The 21,536-nt window shown below is 36.1% G+C and overlaps 1 protein-coding gene across 12 annotated transcripts in view; it reads right to left on the reverse strand.

The window, feature by feature from the left end:
* SOX5 (SRY-box transcription factor 5) overlaps positions 1-21,536 on the reverse strand; it is a 1,001,956-nt gene that overhangs the window by 928,279 nt on the left and 52,141 nt on the right. The window contains exon 2 of one of the 12 annotated variants that reach the window (XM_041735831.1): positions 485-543. The exons of the other annotated variants lie outside the window; for them this stretch is intronic. The gene's annotated coding sequence lies outside the window, so the exon portion shown is untranslated. The remainder of the gene's footprint in view (positions 1-484; positions 544-21,536) is intronic. 12 annotated transcript variants of the gene reach the window in all.

Raw genomic sequence — 21,536 nt, forward strand, 5'->3', positions numbered from 1 at the left:
TAAAATAATTTCCTGCTTTATAGATCTCAGCGTACTTGATCAGCCATCAGAAGCAGGTATCAAAGTTAAATGTCAGACTGAAAGGGGCAAGTTTCCAAGCCTACATTTGTCAAATAAGAAGGAGTTTATAGGAGAGGGATGCATGAGATCAAATTTATTTAGGGGGGTGGTGGTGAGAGGGGCTTCTATTCTCTGAGGTTTAGTGGGCTTCTGGAGGCTGTTTAGGCATCTCACACAGTACGTTGCAGAAACCCAACAAGGCCTAGCCTGAGCATGCCTCCTTCAGAACAGTAAGGGTATGAGGAAAGAAAAATAGAGAAAAAAGGAAATAAGGCTAACAAGGTTGCAGGCTATTTCACTTGACAATAAAACCTTCGTATTTCCAAATGGCTAGGAGCTTTTAGAGATTCTTCCCTCCAGATGTTCAGTAAAACTCAGAATTGTCACATGATGAAAAAGACACATCTATCCGATTAGTATTTACCCATTTTCAGGGGAGAAGTTGGCCATGTTCTTTGCCACCCCAAAGAGGAACTGGGACACCTATAAAGAGAAAAGAAGGCTCTGCTGGAGATATTGGAGTGTATGTTTTCACTTTTTCTTCCATATCAGCTGGGGATGATTTTTCCCTCACGTTTTGCTAACCACATATTGGGGTTTCTGCCTGTGGAAAATAACCCACAAATGCACCCAAAAACGTTTTCTAACTTTTAATGTCATACACGAAGACATCTATATTCATTTTATACTGCCCACAGAGACACATGGCAAAATTGATGTTCAAGCCCTAAATGCAAACCTCTCTTGGGTTCACAAGTTCTCCTGCACTTTATGTCAGATTTCATACATTCAGTGTGCTGCTTTGTCACATTTGGGTGGCAAAACAATAGCACAGTAGAGACAGCAATGAAGAGAGAAGAGATCGTTTGTTCTATGGCACAGTTTTCTTTGGGTCACATATTTATCAATATACAGCACAAGAACATGTATCCAGCGGAGAAGGACAAACAGTGTATGTTCTCATTCATTTGGGGAATATGAATAATAGTGAAAGGGAATATAAAGGAAGGGAAAAGAAATGTTGGGAAATATCAGGAAGGGAGACAGAACATAAAGACTCCTAACTCGGGGAAACGAACTAGGGGTGGTGGAAGGGGAGGAGGGCGGGTGCTGGAGGGGAATGGGTGACGGGCACTGAGGTGGACACTTGACGGGATGAGCACTGGGTGTTTTTCTGTATGTTGGTAAATTGAACACCAATAAAAATTAATTAAAAAAAAAAAAAGAACATGTATCCAGGGCACGTAGAACAGATTCAGATTTTAGCTTAAACTTGTATGGAGTCCTTAACTAAAGAAAAGAATTGCTTCCTGTAATTTTGCACTGTGGTTTCCCAAGACTGCTTATGAGATGGGCATTGAACATTCAGGGGGTAAAACAAGGAAGAATATAGATTGTTTTTAAGAGTACTTTTAATATCACTTTCCTTTATTTAATATAGTAAATTAGCCTATTGTCCTTTTGTATGAAGCATTTTCTTTAAAGATGACCGTTAGTACTATGCAAACACATTTTGAGACAGGTATTAAGCCAGTATGCCCGAGTGTGGCTAAAACCCGAACAGCTATTTTTTTCCACTTACACAGGAAAATTCAGGGAAAAATTGGTTACATGGGCAACTAACAGTTTCTTTTGGAATGCTCTCATGGAAATTCAGGCTGTATTTGATACACACACCATATTTTTTTTAATGGTGTTGTGTGGGTGGGTTGGAGGCACATGAAGAGCTTCAAAATCCATATAAATATCCAAAATGGGCATGGAGAAACTCTCTCATTTCCTTTTTATTGTCTATTGCTCATTTGCTAACTTACTTGTAGCGTGATACTCTAATATTCCTTTATGCCTATTTTAACTTAAACATTAGCACCAGCTTCCGAAAACACATGGCTAAAAATGTTATCACCCCCTCAAAAAAGATTTTGAAAATAACAAAATACCAAAGGAGCTGCCACATTCAAAATAAAAGGTAAGACAAGCTTTGCCCTATTCTTTTCCCATCCCAAAGCCAATCAAGATAGACAACCCGACCAACAAACAAAAATCCAATATCTTTTTCTTTCTTCTCTCTTCATGCCAGAGCTGCTGCCTGGGTGGTAGCCACTCAGGCTGGTTTTTGTGCACTTGGAGTGAAGGGAGTAGTTAATGGGGAAATTACAGATGACTCTGTATGGTGGGTTCTCTGATTTACATTTGTGGTAAAACCCAAGGCAACTGATCTGTAACTCTGACTTGAATCGGGCCCTTACATGGAAATTTTTCCAGGCTGTGGCAGCACCTAAATAGGCTTTTGGGTAAGGTTTGGGAGCCTCTCTTCCTATGGTAGCCTCTGCCAGGGTATTTTAGCCTTCTTCATTATACTAATCATGTTCACTCTGAACATCCCTTACCACACCCATCTCCAAAACAATGTTCACTAGTTGCAGGCTGATGTCTGGTTTAAAAAAAAAAAAAAATTCTAAAAAAAAAAAAAAAAAAAAAATTCTGAGGCAATGCAAATTGATAAATCTTGGGTCCTGAATTTTAGAAATAATCTTTGAATCAAAAAGTAGAGATGCACAAAAGTCCTCTGGAGTGCACTAGCAACCAAAGCATATTAAATTGACCAGGATAGAAAACCATAAAGGAGAACAATGGGGTAAAGGACACATGGAGGGACAAAGGAATGGATGTATAAAGTTCTGATAAATACTGGATAACATTTCAAATCCACGGCTGTCCAACACAATTAACACTCACTTTAAAAGTATGTAGGTAATGGAACTCAGTCTACCTTCCTTGCACTGTTTTTCCTCATGGCATAAAAAATTGCTTTGTCTTTCACTATTGTAGAGATTTGCTGTTTTATACTCCTAGTAGAATTCTTTTTCTTAAGGTAAATTATGAGCCAGCAAGTCACTACATGTTCAGAATGTATTTGCTGAATTAGGAATGCAACATCTTCACTCCATTTAATTGCTTTAAGGCAATGAAGTATAAATGACTTTGGTTAAGCAAGAGCTACCAGCAGACACATATACTCACCAAATTCTTGGTCATACTGAAATTCTTAAGCTCAAACTAATCAAAAGAGGAAGGAAGAACTACCATCTGTCTCCCCTTCATATTTAGTCTGTTAGCTTCGTATATTTCAAACTGGTTAAAAAGGGCTTCACAACTCAAAGTGCAAATGTACTACCAATGAAAGATCAAGAACTGAAAGAGCTGTTGATTGTGGTAACTAACTAAAATTCAGGTAATAAAGGAAATAAGGGTGCTTTGATTGATTGTTGAGACTCATTCCCCAAATCTAAAAGTCCCTGAAAAGTCTCACCCTCTTTGCTATGAAGCAAAGATAACAACATTTTCCCCCGTAGGAAACACCTTGTCTAAATTAAAATAGATTGTATACTATGATACATCTATCTCTGAACAACTGCAAATAAATGAAAAAATAGGTTCTAGGCCATAAGGTACAGACCAGTAATGATCCTAAAATGATGAAAAGCAATCATTTCATAGACTTTGGTAGAGTTGCTTTGAAAAGTCAATGATTCAATCCCCTCAAGTATTAATAGAAACAGAGACTCAGGATTATAATAAACTCTTAAGGCCATCTTGTCATTGGCAAGTGATACTAAACAAAGTTACCATATCTGAAACTCTTCTTGGAATCTACAAGTGATACTTATATATTTTGTTCTTGATACTTTGGATGAAAATTGGCCTTTTATGAAAGAATGGGCTGCAATATAGTTTAGATTTTCTGCTATATACAAGGTCTCATGTTAGATTTGAGATATAAAGTTTTATGTGTGGATTTTAAATTTTTTTAAGAAAGAATACATTGAAATAAGAAAATTCAAATATGTATGAATGCCATTTAAGTCTTTTGAAGACTTCTTTCCCCTCTCTGCTTCATTAAATAAAATATTTTACCTGCCATGGGCACAACTGATAATAGAGCACGGTTTTTCTCAGTGTTCGATGCTTTTAGCTACTTTACATGTTGGTTTTGCCAAAAGGGCATGGTATCCCAAAGGAATCCAATCTCTTGAATTTCACTAATCTCTCCTACAGCCCCTAATAAATTATATCCTTCTCTACTCTGGGGCTTTATATGGGGTGGGGGGGGGGTGAGGGAGTGGGTCTCATCATTTTCTTCTAATGAGCAATCGTGAAATCTCTAGTTAAAAGTCAGTGTCAGCAGTACTCAGACTTGTCATGATTATCAAAAACAAGGAAAGTCTAAGAAACAGCCACAATCAAGAGAAGTCTAAGAAATATGATATTAAATGTGTTTTCCTGAATGGAATCCTGAACAACAATAAAAAGAATATTAAGGAAAAACTAAGGATATCAGAATAAAATACGGACATTAGTTAATAATAATGTATCAATACTAAGTTCATCAATTATAATGTAACTAATGAGCTCTACTAATATAAGATGTTAATAATAGAAGAAACTCTGTGTGGTGGGGTATGAGACAACTCTGTATTGCAACTTTCTATAAAGCTAAAACTCTTCTAAAATAAAACTTTTTTTTTTTTTAAAGTCAGTGTCAGTAATGATGCAACTGAACCCTCTTTAAATGCAGAACTGGGCAGCCTGGGTGGCTCAGTGGTTTAGCGCTGCCTTCAGCCCAGGGTGTGATCCTGGAGATTCAGGACTGAGTCCCAAGTCAGGCTCCCTGCATGGAGCTCCTTCTTCCTCTGCCTGTGTCTCTACCTCTCTCTCTCTCTCTCTCTCTCTCTCTCTCTCTCTCTTTGTTCTCATGAATAAATAAATAAAATATTTTTTAAAAAAGCAGAAGAACTTACATCAATTGATAACTACCTCGAGTGTAGAATGTATTGGCTGATGTGAAATAACTAAAAGCTTGATACAAACTCTTTAGAAATAATATTATCTGTTGAGATTCCCTGTCCACAATGAAAATAAATAACTCCAAAGTTCTCATGCTTTAAAAAAGGAAAAATGCATGGATAAACCATACTAATGTGTAGAATGTATACATGGAATGACTAGATAAGGAAATAACTCCATACTCTTCACCCTACAGCAGACAAGACTAGGCAGAGTAATAAAAAATATATACATAGCTCCTCTTGCATTTATAAAGTATAAAAAGGCAAGATAATCAAGAGACCTGATGGGTTTACTGCTCTCTATAGATCAATTGCCAAGGTAAAAAAACTGGAATATGTTTTCTAATCCAGACCATCTAATAAAAATGAAAGCAGATAATAATACCTTTGAAACTTTCAAAGTGATTCACATTTATTATTTCATTTTATCCTCACAAACGCGGTCTGAAACAAATAGCATAGATTATTATTATCGCAGTTCATGGCATGGAAAGGTTATGAAACCTACCATAAGTCATACCATAAATAAGTAACTGAATTCAAATGAGGATCTAGCCCTCCCAACTTCAACCACCCCATCTAAACTTGTACCTGAGAGTAGTGTGCTTTCCAGAATTTTTTTTTATTTTAATGTTGTATTTTATAGTGAAATGCATGGCATTCCAAGTGTAACAGAAATCTATATTGAGGCTGTTCCAACATATCACAATTTCCTGTAAAACATAAATGCTAAATGAAATGAAAAAAAGGCATGAGTGTAAAATAAAATTGGTCAATATCATAATGAAAACAAATGTCAAAAAATACAGTACTGCTTACAGAATTAAGTATAGAATTATTTACAAAAAAAGAATTATTTACAGAATTCAACAAATTTGTCTCCAAATGTATATGACTAGAGTACCATTAACATTGAATCTACTTATTGCATGCTCTATCATCCTTGCCTTGAAAAGTAATTTATTCCACCATAGCATGGCAGCTTGGAACACTCACTGCTAATCATCTGTCAGTAGCTACTTTTGCTATAAAATTGTTAACAGAAGAGTTAAAATTCATCTTGTTTTCAATGAACCATTGTCAAGTTAAGGATATCTAGTCACAACCTGACATTTACTCAAGAAACAGTGAAATTCAGTTCTTGTTCAACTGAGTTACAACTAAAAAAGTCATCAGAGTTATTTAGTCATTCAATGACTAAATGACTACTGAGTGTCTTCTGTGGGCACCAGAATAGGGACACAATATGAATAAAGCACAGCCCCAGGGATCCCTGGGTGGCGTAGCGGTTTGGCGCCTGCCTTTGGCCCAGGGCGCGATCCTGGAGACTTGGGATCGAATCCCACGTCAGGCTCCCGGTGCATGGAGCCTGCTTCTCCCTCTGCCTATGTCTCTGCCTCTCTCTCTCTCTCTCACTGTGTGCCTATCATAAATAAATAAAATAAAATTTAATAAAAAAAAAAAGCACAGCCCCAGTATATTGGGAACTTAGTCTAACAAAAGGAAATCAGTATAATTAGGTACAGAATCACAAGACTTGAAGGGAATATCAAAAACCCTCTTGCTTTTTTGTTGTTTTGGAGGCAGGGAGGGGCAGAGGGAGAGGGAGAGAGAATCTCACGCAGTCTCCACCCTAAGCTCAGAGCCTGACTTGGGGCTTGATCTCACAATCTTGAGATCATGACCTGAACCAAAATCAAGAGTCGGGTGCTCAACCGACTGAGCCTCCTACGCGCCCCAGAAACTCTCTTATTCTTATTCCTTTTCCTTCTCCCACTTAGAACTATAAATGAGCCCGAAAGATAATTAAAGTTCTGCGAGTGTTATTCAGAAAAAATAATTCACAAAATGGTCCTTGGGAACATAATTCCAGAGAATTTAACCAGGCTTCATTAGAGTATCAACTAATAATGAATCTGGATATTGATTTATTTTCAGCTTGAGTAAACATTTGAGAACAATGGTTACTTGGAGGTCAACTTTGAGAACAACATAGAAAAGATACAAGTCATTCTAGTTTAGGTTCAAGGATCTGATTAAAGAAAGTATTTTAAGTTGTCAAGTATATCTTATAGGATGCACTATCATCCAATATAGCACCATTCATGAATAACTGCTTATTAACTAATGTAACCATAGAAAGTGTAGATTTGTGAATGAAAGGCAAAAGAACCATGGGATTTGGGGCGGTGTGGTATAGCAAAGCACACAGATCTGTATCTAAAGTGAAGTTCCAACAGAGTCCTTTCCTGGCAAAACAAAGAGGAAGTTGAGTTTTGACTCTGGATAATTTCTAAGTGTTATAAATCATTCTACGTTTTTAAACTATATTTGAGATAAGCATGATGTGGATCCCATAACTTTATTCTATGACAATAAATTCAGTTGTGGAATATGCCACAATGATCTAAACTGTTCAAGAGAGAACAAACTTGAGACAGTCTAATGTCATAACCAAACAGAGCTAAGTTGAAGAACAATCATCTCCATAATCCTTGATCCAAAAAGTGTTGTGGGGGGAAAGGGAGAGGTAGTAGAATTCCAAAATCTTAATAATTGCAACTTCTGCTCATTTTCAAGCAACTCTTATACAAGCAAAAATACCTATAAAGAAGAGTAATGCCTAAACATCAAGAGGTTACTTAAAGTTTACGTAAACTTTGAAAAAGTCAAATGGGGCTATAGATCCTTAGAGACATGGTCTGCCTCTGTCTTTTCTGGCTTTAACTATATGGCAAATAACAATAATTAGAAAAAGTGCCATTCATTTTTAACACTTCTCTCAGATCCTTCCTTATCACCTAAAAATTAACCAGCTTCACTGTTAGGTCTGAGGAAGTGAGAATTCCAGGAATTTTGACTGTCTGGCTCAGTGTACCCAAGCTTCACAATTTCCAGGTAACTTATGTAATGTTATTGGGAGTAGCAGAAGAGAAACAAAACAACTGTGCAAAAAGCCTTAAGGGATTTTTCTCTTTGGCTGGTTAAAATGTTCAGAATTATTTAAGAGCTGGAAAAGGAACAATAAACCACACCCTCAAAGAGCTCCAGTCTGAATTCCACCATTAGTTTATACCAGGTTTTCTAATCCAAAATGTTAGTGTATTAATGAGAACAAAAGAAAAGAGCACCCAAAGAATGTGCTGGTGTAATCTGGGCTTGTCTGAAATCAAACTTCTGAAACATAATTTGGTTAAAGAACGTAGACTAAGTTTATGACTTTGCACCTTGCTCTTTATGAATATACAAGTTCTCTTGGCTTCCTCCCAAAGTACAAAAGCTCATCTCTCCACTATTTGTGGTTTCTACAAGCACCACTAGGCATGGAATTTGTTATGACACAGAGCTGTTCTGGACCTCATACTAGAGGAAGCTGTGAAAAAACCATCTTACCTATAACATAGTCCTTTAGCAAAGACACTGAAGATAACTCAGTGATGCCACTGTAGAGAATATCCATGAACATTTATGACCACAGAAGTTTTAGAACATGTGAAAGACAATAAGATGTATTCAGATTGTCACTGTTTACAAAATTGCTGGAATCCCTCTCTCCAAAATATTACTTGTTGAAGATATATTTCTACTTGCCACAAAAAAGTAGAAGTTTTTTTTTTTTAATTTTATTTATTTATTCATGAGAATACACAGAGAGGAGAGAGAGAAGCAGAGACACAGGCAGAGGGAGAAGCAGGCTCCATCTAGGGAACCTGATGTGGGACTTGATCCGGAATCTCCAGGATCACACCCTGGGCTGCAAGCAGCACTAAACCGCTAAGCCACCCGGGCTGCCCAAAAGTAGAAGTTTTTTAATGTTTTTTTTTAAATGAAGTTCCTATGTTTCACCTTATAAACTACAATAGAATCATCCTAGACTCCCAAAGTGGGCAAGGAGGTAAAGGATTGGTTTCAGAGCCTGATAGGATATGAACAAGAGCCTTCTGGTAATGACACTGCAAAGGGCCTTTGTCCCAATGTTTGGGGATTTATTCATTGGCCCCTTGTCACATGCCAGGCATCATTTTCAGTGTTTCATATGGATGACTTCTGTCAAGACTCACATTAGACTAATAAAGTAAGTAATATTAATACCATCATTTTACTGGTATGGAAACAAAATTTAAGGGAGAATGAGAAACTTTCCAAAGATCCAATAAGTCAGTGGACAGCTAGGATTCCAACTCCGACGACCTGACTCCCAGTCATGCTCTTTGCCCTTCTGCTGCACTGCCCCTATCAAATGAGCTTACACTCTTTCCAACCCTCTCTTTCTTAAAGGAGCATAAGCATGGCCAACAGTAAAGAGCTGAGTGTGATCCTGATTTGTTCTGCTTCAGTAAAATATTAATTCCAAACAGACAGCAATAATTTCTCAGAATCCCCCCAGCTTCATTCATTCAACAATTTGACAAATATTTACTGACTGCCTTTTATCTATGAACAAAATTGATGAATACATAATCTCTCCCCAAAAAGAGTTTACAATCCATTACTTAAAAAGGTCTATACACATAATTGAAATAAATGAAATGAATTGCAGAGTCAGATCATTACATTCATGTGCCTAGATCTTTACCAAGAGCTTAAAATCAATACACACTGAATACTGGCTCACAAATCTTTGCATGAACTGGCCTATTCTCACTTCTTTCAGGGCCATCTTTTACTACTGCCCTCCCCTCTCCCCAGGCTGAGTATGCTGCAACACTTGACCTCTTTCTCATTCTTAAACTCACCAAGATTTCTCCTGTCTCGGGACCTTTGTTCCTTTTCCCTCCTTTCCCAGATTTTCCTATGGCTGGCTCCTCCTTTGCATTCAAGTCACAGCCTACTAGCACCTTTCCAAAGAGGCTCACTCTAAACCACTCAACCTGATCTGGCCTACACTCTCCACCTTCTCACCCCAAGTATAGTTCTATCACAATTATCTCGTTGTATTCACACAGCATGTGTTGCCATCAGAAATGAAGTGTTCTTAAATTTTATTGACTTGCTTATGGTCTGCAACCCCATCCTCATCCAGAAAGCAAGGCCCACAAGCCAACGAGCCTTGTTCTAATCTCCTGAACAAGAAAGCTTTCACAAAGTTAACAGCATGAGATACAGATTTTAATAGGGATGTGACATCTCTGCCAAGATGGGGCAATGAGCACTGCAAAGAGAGGGAGTAACACAAGCAAATACACAGAGGAGAAAAATCTGGAGCATGTTCAAGAAACATGGAATAATCTACTTTGGATGGTATACATCCAAATATTTTAAAAGTAGATTGAATTAATATCATGGTGGGTCTTCAATGTCAGAAGGAAAACTCCTGTGGGTAGTAGAGAGCCACAGAATATTTCTCAGTAAGGAAGTGACATGGGCAAAGCATAGCATAGCATTAGAAAGATTAAAGCCTAATTTAATAGTCCAGACAAAGGATACAAATAACATTTTAAGTCACTCTGATAAAACACTAAAACTCTTTGCCTTTTTTTTTTTTTTTTTTAAATAGAAGACTCCCAAGAGAGAACAGGAAGAGAACTATGAACTTAGTGCTGCTAACCACTGGAACAGAAAGTACAATGTTACAAAGTATAAAGTTGAACATAATGATGAAATTTGTTTCTCTAATATCTGTTCAAAAGACTTTTGCAAAATAAACACAGATTTTATTATATCAAACCACCCAAAGTGACTCATCTCTTTGGAAATGTGTCTCTGGCATCTTCTGTCCTCAGGCTTCAAATTCTTTCAGAAAATCAAGCAGATTAGTGGCCTGATGACAGGACAGAAGTCAGAACTTGAAATTCTAAATTCACCTCTGCCACTGACTTGCTGTCCTGACATGGAACTTTATATCATTTTTGCATTTGTAAAATATCTACATATGATGGGTGTTTAATAAATCAACGAATCAGTGACTAGGAAGTAATATGCATTTTCAAAATAATCACACTAATACATTGAGATGTATTTACAGACTTGTAATGAAGTCACTTAAGAAGTATTCTTGAATTATCCTGTGCTTATTTATTTCACAATTAGGCAGTGAAGATAGAAATATTCACATGAATGCATACATGTATGAATGTGTGTGTATCTTAGAAACAGTGGCTTTGTCCTTAAAAATTCCCAGATAACAAAATCGAAAAAAAGTTTCTTTTTAAAAGACATGATGATATAAACACTAGAAAGTTTAAAATAACACTTGTATAAACTGTTTGAATTGAAGAGAAAAAAAAAACACCCCAAAAGAGTTTTGTCAGAATAAAAAGGAAACAAGTCCCAAATCCTGACAGCAACATAAAAGCCAAATTCTCCCCCTTCCTTTCATAATGGCTTTTCTATTGAGCTTCATTTTGACCTTTCATTACTTTCCCAACATTGAAGAATATTGCCTTTCAAAATTCTCCATTTCTCTGCTGGCTGTACTATTATTCCTTCTCCCATTGTTAGGAGTTCTTAGCTACGGGTGCCCCAATATGAAATACACAATCTTTGGTTTCTCCCTAACAAATATAAACCAGCATTTTTACACACTTTCCACTTCAAATTCATACCCTGCATAAAGAAGAAAGATAATCATAGAGCCATAAACATGCCAAGGAACGGAAAACAGAAAAGTTGGTGATCTATTTGCTAGAAAAGCAGCAATCTATCATATAATCAATCTAGAGCCAACACACCCTTCCCCCCTCGGCTGCAAAAGGATGTGTGTGTATGAAAGAACTCAAACAGCCCTTAATTCATTAGTCAGAGCTTGGAGGGTGGACCAACAGCATGATCTGATTGATAAAGTTTCATTACAAATTAGCCCATATCTTTGATGAAAACAAGCAAGGCAGAGACTGTACCATAATTTTATCCTCATAAATTAGTCAACCAGACAAATACTAAACAGAGCTTGCCACATGAGGGGCAAACTAATTTAATTAATTCATACACAACACCTCATTAAGAGCAGTTGTAGCACTAAGGTTGTGATCTTGTTGAGTTTGCACTGTTTTTCAAAAGAAAGATGTCCACTTAGTTGTCAGGGATGAGGGGCCAAGATAGAGGCAAGATATATGTCTTTGTGTATTCTTTCAATTGGGAAGATCTAGTACAGGGAAGAATGACAAACAAGTTCTCTATTCCCACAACCCAAACCAGCATATACAAGACTTTTAACATAAATGTTCATTTTAATGGACAGATCACATTTTGCTTTTGCTTTTGTTACGTGTTCCATTCTTTCATGTAGTAATGAAAACAAATACATTTCTTCACTGGCACAGTATAATTCTTACTTGATAAGGTAAATAAAAAGAAGAAGAAGAAAGAGGGAGGAAAGAAGAAGGAAGGAAGGAAGGGAGAAAGGAAGGAAGAAGAAAGAAAGAAAATAAATTGTTTGTAAAGATTACTATAAATTATTCTAGGTATTCCTGGGGAAGGAGGCATATACAATTCTCTCTAATGTCTTCACATCCTGAAAAGAATTCTTTACCTTCCATAGGTTCCCAAGACTTAATACTTAAAAACAGTTTTCTTGGCTGCAGCTAAGCACCTCTCAATACCCTGACTGATCTATCTAATATTTACTTCTTTTTTTATAACCTCTTAAAAACACAGTTCTGCCTTATAAATTCATGGGGCAAGGTCTTGGTTTCTAAATACCATTCTCCAGTGGCATATTGCTACAAATAAGGGAACTCATTGATATAGCCAATACCAATGATGGACCAGGAAAACTAGAAGGTGAGCCTGGAACAACTTTTACCAGAAAATAAGAAAGTGCTAAAAAAAAAAAATTATAAGGGTATGGCAATACTTACAGCTTTAAATACATCATGTGACAGGCAGTATGAATTGTACAGGGTATCCAAATTCTCCTTGTAACTTAGCTCTGACTTGGCATTGAAAAATGGATTAGGTTTTCATACTTTTTGTAGGTTGTATAACAATTGTGCAATGTGAATAGAATAAAATAAATGCATGTAAAATAGAAAAAAAAAAGGAATCAACCTGATGAGTTCACAAGGACCAAAAGAGAAACAATTTGAGCAACAAAAAAGAAAAGAAATTATTAGACCATAACCATAAAATAAAAATAAATATCCATGACCCCAAAATGATAGAATTAATGAAAGTTTTGATAAAAATTAGTCACTGAATATAGAAATAAATGAAGAAGAAGGAACAGCTCTTCCTCACAGAGAAGTTTCAAATAAATATAAGGAAAAAGGGAAATACAAAATTACCATCAGAACACTACAGTAATAATTGTTGCAAGCAAAATTCACTGATGGGTACTATAATTAGTGGGCAAAAGTTGAAGAAATACAACATTTGCACAGTCTCTTGTATTTCTCTCAAGATATTTCTTAATTCACCAGGAAAAACAATAAATTTACAAGGGATAAATGTAGCCAATAGCACCTTAACAACGTGACCAAGGCTAGCACAAACGTAGTGTCCTAAAACAAAATATGCCCCTTTCATGTGGGTTCCTGAGAAAAACACATCACTTCTGCAGAATTCTAGCCAAAAATGCATATCCTCCCTCTGATCAAGGGAAATCAACCCAAATTGAGACACATTCAACAAAATATGGATCATTACTCATCAAAGTTCAAGGTCATAAGAGACAAAGAAAAGTTGAAGAATTGTCACATCTTAGAGGAGACTGTTGCATCTTACAACAGCTAAATGCAATGAGTGATTCTAGATTGGGTCTTGGATCAGAAAAGTAACATTAGTAAGAAAATCAGTGAAATTAGAATAAGGTCTATATTTAGTAATCGGATTGTATCAATGTTAATTTCCTAGTTTTGATTATTATACTATGGTTAGGGAAGTCGTTAAGATTAGCAGAAACTGGATGAAGGATGCAAGTAAAATCTACCATTCTCTGTGATTATAAAATCATTTCAAAATAAGTTTTAAAAAAATCATAGGTCAAAAGGAAGAGAGGATAGTGTGAGGGACTCTAAAATGAGGCTAATCAAACTCACTATATTACCACCACAGTCTAAGTGAACAGTTGAGGCTGAACAACAACATTTTGAGTTCCCCAAATTAGAAACTGAAAGTTTTCTCCAATTAAATTACAGGGAAAGATATAATAAATGTTTTATTTTCTTTATTTAATTCCCTGTGGCTTTGCTTCATAGCAGTCTTTTTAATTTAATTAATAACTAGTTGAGTTAATTTAGCCATTTTATAGTCTAATTTTCTTTTAGAGCTATTCTGATCATTATGGCACAATTTAATAATTTCAACACTTATGTCTTTAAACTATGAATTTATCAGACTCTAGGCCATGTCAGCAGTTCCACTGTGCTTATTTTTATGGACTAAATGGTTAGTCTTCTAAATATTAGCCCCAGGACAGACTTTAAGGTCTTGAAAATAGTACCTTCAAAATATCAATGTGGACATTTAAAAAAATTTAAAAATTACAGGCCACTAAAAGGATTTTCACTTAAACCTACACCTAACTTACAGGTATATTTCTAAAAGTAAAAATAATTATCAACAGGGGCACCTGACTGGGTCAGCAAGTAGAGCATGTGACTCTTGATCTTGGGGCTATGAGTTCAAGCCCCATGTTCAGCATGGAGCCAAAAAGGGGGGAAAAAAGAAAAGAAAGAAAAGAAAAGGAAAGAAAAGGAAAGGAAAGGAAAGAAAAAAAGGAAAGGAAAGGAAAGGAAAAAAGAAAAGAAAGAAAAGAAAAGAAAAAAGAAAAAAGAGAAGAAACAAAAGAAAAAAGAAAATAAAAGGAAAAAAGTTACCAACAAAATACACAAAAGTGACTATTCCATACAAATACAAGCATCGCACAATCTCTTTCATGACTAACCTAAAATATAAAGTATATGCACATTATTTATCTACCATGTTTCCAAAATTGGTATCAAATGCAAAAATAATAGAGAACTATGAGAATAAATTGTGTACATAAACACTCCTCATTCTTTTTGCTCACAATTGCTAATGATGTGAACTCTACCTCTTTTTCTTAAACAAAGCCTGATCTTTTTTGACTTCATATCTACCTTGATGAGTAGATTAAAAAGCCTAACAAACTGAGCCTCAAGCAAATCCAAACAAGGTGCAATTACAATATTTCTAACCACCCTGGCTGCTCTCACTTTTTTTTCATACTGCATCTAAGATAAGATGAGGTGCAGGTGAGAAAAAAAGATCAAAACTATTTAAAGTATTACCTCTCAATCCTGGGGGTTGCAAATTGTGCATAGAGAGGAGGCAATACATATAAGGAGAAACAAAAAACAGAATCTTAGTGGGAGATTTCAAGATTTACTTGTAGCATTAGTAAAACACTTTTTGAGATCTGAATATGTCATAAACCTATGCCTAAGTCTGGATAAGACAAGAAAATCCCATTGTGCCTACTTGTTCTTGTTTTTCTTTCTTTCTTTTTTTTTTAAGCTTCAGAAATAACTGTTCAAATTGCTAAATTAGATCAATACCTGTATAATATCAGTATTGAGCTTGAACAAGAAGCTTGCAATGTGCAAAACTTTGAGTTATATCTGGAACAAACAAAGAAGCCATAGAAACAAAAGAGACAGTGAGGTGAAAACTAGCTGGAGGAATTCAATCAATAGAAGAGATGTCATGAAAATTAAAAATAAGAAAAAGGTGGTAGTTTCTTGAGATGTTACTGAATTATGTAACAATTTTTTAAAAGATTTTATTTATTTATTCATGAGAGGCACAGAGAGAGAGAGAGAGAGAGAGGCAGAGATACAGGCAGAGGAGAAAGCAGGCTCCATGCAGGGAGCCTGACGTGGGACTCGACCTTGGGTCTCCAGGATCACACCCTGGGCTGAAGGCAGTGCTAAACCACTGAGCCACCCGGGCTGCTCTGTAACAATTTTTTTAAAAGTAAGAAGAGTCCATATGCATCATGCTTTTAGCATGGAACTTCTTTTAAATATGTCCATATTTAGCCATGAGGTAGATAAACCTAAGCATAAGAGCTTTGTAAACACACCCAGAGACAACAGGTGCTCTAATAACAAGAAACTACTCACATCGTCACACCACTGTTACGCAGCTGAGTTTGTCAACATCTGAGGCAACCAACCGGCCAAGTGGATCAAAAGTAATTCTTGTCTTTAGTTTACAGGCAATTATTAACACAACTTCTCAAATATATATATGCACCATCCATGAGTCTACCAATTTTTATGTAAAATACTGTCCTAATTGTATGTCATTAAGATTAAAATTGTAGCACTCCTATACCTGGAAGGTCAAGGGTAATTTCTCCAAACACACACCACTATATTCCTAGCACTTCCTACCTTCCCTTTCTCTCAATCCCTTTCTATAGCTCTATCCAGCCCAGCTGAGGCACACATTTATTGAGTACAGTAAATGCACTGTTCTAAACATTTCAGCCATATTTATGATTATTATCATCAGAAGAATATTATGAGTTAATTTCAGTTATTACACATGAGGAAACTGAGATAAAAAGTGTTAAGCAAATCACCCAAGGTAAATAAATTCTCAAGCTGGGATTAAATTTGGATTTTGGGTCCCACATCTGATATTCTTTTTCTCTTTCCCTTTTAGTGAAGAATAGTTGACACACATTTACATTAGTTTCAGGTGTATAACATAGTGATTAACCAAGTCTAGACATCACACTATGCTCACCACAAGTGGAGCTACCATCTGTCACCATACAATACTGTTACAATGAAATCCACTCTATTCCCTATGCTGTCCTTTTCTTTCATTCCTGTGACTTATTCATTCCATAACTGTAACTCCACTTCACCCATTTTGTCCATTCCCCACCCACTCCCACCCCCAAAGCTGATATTCTCAATCCTCTACTGTCTCTTTAGTAGTTTGGGGAACTTTTAAATGTTATCTTTTGGAGTAGATGAATGGTGCCAACACATGACTCACATAATTCACCATGGGTTTCAAGCACTAAAAGCCCTTCCCACTTCTTTCTCTCTCATAAAAACCCCTGATGTAGTCCCTAGACCTTTGGGCCCTGAGCCTTTAACTCACTGCCACTTCTGGTTAGGCCTGTCCTTACTTCTTCAGTCCATTTCCACAGGATGGATTTCCTGATTCCTATCTCCTCGATCCCTGAATTAGTGTGGTATTTTTCTTACCCCATCTGTTTAGTTTCTATGGATAATTAAAGTTATAAAATATAAGAAAATAAAGAGCTAGTTATTATTCATCGGAAAACTCAGAACTAGTAAAAACAACAACAAAAAACGTTGGGGTGTTAATTAGTTTAACGACTTCAAGTAGCACATAAAATATATTTTCTAAATGTGTATATCATATTTCATGTGCAAATGAAAGGATGTAAAATTGGAGTTTGTTGGGACAGTAGTCTTACAGAATACTTCTGATTCACACCATAAGTGGAAGTTATGAGAAATTAGAATATATATTATGATACATTCATAGGCTGACCTACTAACCAAATTTTGGTTCAGGTAGATGTTTCTAAAATTCCATAGGTGTAAAAATCTGTTTTATTCCAGTTCTGGGCACAGAAACTAATGGCTTTATTTTGAAGAATGGACACATTTGAGAATCTGATAAAGGCTATGATTAATATTCTCCCCAAAAAAGTACATACACCTAAAATTTTACACACAATTTCATAGAATCCATAAACCCCTGAATGTCATCCATGGACTCTAGTTTAAGAGCTCCTATCCAAGGCATAAACAGAATACAGAAGTGCACACCTCAGAATGACAACATTTACAAAGTTCATTTGTATATCATTTTTCCTTTTAATATGAACCATAATTCTTAATAGATATAATTTTTATTAACAGTGATTTCATGAGGACAATGCCTCCAAATCTAATCTTAATGATACTTTTTAGACCACAAGCATTTTATAATTTTTTCATATAGAAAACTTACTCTGCATTTCATTTGGGGTCCAAAGTCCAGCCCATTCAGGGAAAAACTATTATCACCCTGATGTATATCCATCCAGATTCTTTGTGTGCAAACAGAGAAGCAGCATCAGGCATGCATCCTCGTCTCCTGCCTGTCATCCACCCAGAGGGCTTGTCCACCAAAGCTATGGAAGAAGATATGAGTCTAGCAATTTTCCAAACAGTGCAGCTTCCTGAGTGTTCCTCCTGATGTGAATATCCTGCATTTTTATGAGAATTTATGGGAATTTTAAGAGTAATTTGACTCCAGACTATGTTTACTTTAGAAATAGACTTTAGAACTTTTCCTCTTAGACCAATAACAATGATAATAATAATAATATAGCAGCAACACTTCCAAATGTGACCAAAAACATTAATAGGATCATAGTATACTTTTTGTAATCTGTCACTTCATAGTAGAAGATAAAAATCTTTACATGCCAATAGTTACATTTCCCCAGGATTATTTTTAATAAATGTATACTTCATCAAGAATTTTCAAATATGAAAATGAACAAAAATGCTCCAAGATGTATATGTTTACAAAATTGCCTCAGAGAAACAATCTACAGATTCAATGCACTCCCTATCAAAATAACAATAGCATTTTTAACAGAACTAGAATACTAATATTTGTATAGAGCCACAAGAGATCCCAAATAGCCAAAGCAATCTTGAGAAAGAAGCACAAAGCTAGAGGTATCCCAATCCCAAATTTCGAGATATACTACAATGCTACAGTAATTAAAACAGTATGGTGCTGGCACAAAAACAGATACAGAGATAAACGGAACAGAATAGACAGCCCAGAAATAAATCCACATTTATAAGGCCAATTCATTTATGACAGAAGCAAGGATATACAATGAGGAAAAGACAGTCTCTTCAATAAATGGTATGAGAAAACTGAACAACACATGCAAAAGGAGGAAACTGGACCATTTTCTTATATTATACACAAAAATAAACTCAAAATGTATTAAGGACCTATGTCAGGCCTCACACCATACAACTCCTAGAAGAAACATAGGCAGGATCCCTTTGACATCAGTTTTAGCAACATTTTTCTAAATATGTCTCCTGAGGCAAGGGAAACAAAAGCAAAAATAAACTCTTAGGACTATATCCCCCAAAAAAGCTTTTGCAAAGTAAAGAAAACCATCAACAAAATTAAAAAGGCAATCTGCTGACTGGGAAAAGATATTTGCAAATGATGTATCTGATAAGAGGTAAATATCCAAAATATATGAAGCACTGAAACAACTCAGCAGCAATGATAATAATAACAATAATCCAATTTAAAAAGGGGCAGAGGACCTGAATAGACATTTTGTCCAAAGAAGACATACAGTTGGCCAACAGACACATGAAAAGATGCTCAACATCACTCATCATCAGGGAGATGCAAATCAAAACCACAATGAGATACCACCTTACACCTGGCAGAGTGGCTAGTATCAAAAAGACAATAAATAACAAGTGTTGGCGAGGATGTGGAGAAAAGGGAAGCTTCATGCACTGTTGGTGAGGATGTAAATTGGTGCAACCACTGTGGAAAACAGTATGGAGGTTCCTCAAAAAGTTAGAAATAGAAATACTATATAATCCAGTAATTTTACTACTGGGTATTTACCCAAAACAAACAAAAAAATACTAATTCAGAAAGATATATGCACTCCTATCTTTGCAGCATTATTTATAACATCCAAAATATAAAAACAAAGTGTCCACTGATAGATGAAGGAAGAAGATTTGGAGGGGGGGGGTGTGCATTTTTTTCCATCCTCTGTATTTCAGGGTAACCAAATGTTCTTGGTGATGAAATAAAATTCCTCTTTAGAGAAGAGTCCCAGCCAGTACATGTGGAAGAAATTACAGAATTATACAATTAATATTTTGCAACCTTTAATGAAATAATTGATTCGGGCAGTAATCAACAGTGGATTAAACCATTAGTTACACAATGATTGATGGTGACTTTTATAAGGGAGGGATGAGGCTGTCACCACTTGAACCCACTGATCCATCTTAATATCCTAAAAAGCAGAGAGATAGATGATAGATGATAGACAGACAGACAAGCAGACAGATAATGGAAATTGAATCTAATCAAGCCACTACAATTAGTTTCCGTTTATAGGAAACATTTCCTATCTTGAGTATTTTCTACTTTGGATATAGAAACAGTTGGATATAGTTCTACGATATGAAACAAGTTAAGTAACACCACAGAAGATAAATAAATAAATATAGACTGTGGAACATTCTATTTAACAACTGACCTGGATTCTGCAACAAGAAAATAGCACTGATAAAAGAGGAGTGGGAACTGTTTTTGATTAAATAAGAATTAGAGGGGTGCCTGGATCAGTCAGTTAGGTGTCCACCTTCAGCCCAGGTCATGGTCCTAGGGTCCTGGAATCGAGCCCACGTCAAGCTCCCTGCTCAGTGGAGAGCCTGCTTTTCCCTCTCTGCCTGAAGCTCCCCCTTCTTGTGTGCTCTCTCTCTGTCAAATGAATAAATAAAATCTAAAAAAAACTTTAAAAAAAAAGAATTAAAGACTTAACCAAATTTAATATGTGGTATTAATTTTGATCATGATTCAAACAATCTAATCATAAAAATATTTTTTGCAACAAGTTGGAAATTTTTATTATGCACAGGGAATTAGATGATTCCAAGGAATTACCACCAATTTTGTTAGTTTGATAACGACACTGTTGTTATATAGGATATGTTCATACTTTTGAAGGTGCTTATTGAAGTAGGGATAAAACTGTATGCTATCTTAGATTTGCATTTAAATACTTCTACAAAAGAAAAAAGGTATGGGGAGGAATAAATGAACCAGCCTATCAAAATCTTAATATTGCATACAGGAATTCTTTGTACTTTTACCTTTCTTTTTGTGATTATTTGAAATTTCACACATCGATATGTGTATATATACACACATATATGTGTGTGTGTGTGTGTGTGTGTGTGTGTGTGTGTGTGTGTGTAGTTTAACCAGGTGATAAGAGCAGGAGGCAGGAGTTGGAATATTGTGGACCAGGCAGAGAAAATGGCATAAGCAACTACTTTGATTCAAGAAATAACATGACTCAAGAAACAGCAGTACATGGTAGGGCCAAGTCACAGATGACCTTGAGTGCCATGCTATGGAGCTTCGACTTTACCCTATAGAATATGGGAAACCAAGCAAGGGTTTTAAGCAGAGACCAGTGTAGTTAGATTACACTCTAGTTTAGACAATCACTCCATCAGACCTGTGTAGAGTGGATTTCAGGAAAGCAAGCTTGGAGAATTTTAGTCCTGTCAGGAGCCTGCTGCAAAACTAAAGACAATGGATAACAAAAGAGTAAAAGAGAGTTGGAGTAAGGTAGAGGGGCCAGGAATTGGTCATTGGAAGGGAAAGAAAGAACAAGAATCAAAAGGTGACTTTCAACTTTCTGAAGGAGTGGCTAAGTGACCTTGATGTTGAGATATGGAATTCAGGAGTGAAAGCTGAAACGGGGTCAGGAGAAAGGGGGTCAGGGGAAATGAGGAAGTCCATGACACGTAGGTCAAATTTGAGGTTTCTGTGGGACTTCTTAGCTAGTTACACATGTACAGCTCAGGGCATCAATCACAACCAGAGCTATAGATCTTCAGAATATAGACAGCAGCTAAAACCCTAAGAATGGACAGGAACATT

This window comes from Vulpes lagopus, chromosome 21 (genome assembly GCF_018345385.1).
Source record: "Vulpes lagopus strain Blue_001 chromosome 21, ASM1834538v1, whole genome shotgun sequence".
Taxonomy (NCBI): domain Eukaryota; kingdom Metazoa; phylum Chordata; class Mammalia; order Carnivora; family Canidae; genus Vulpes; species Vulpes lagopus.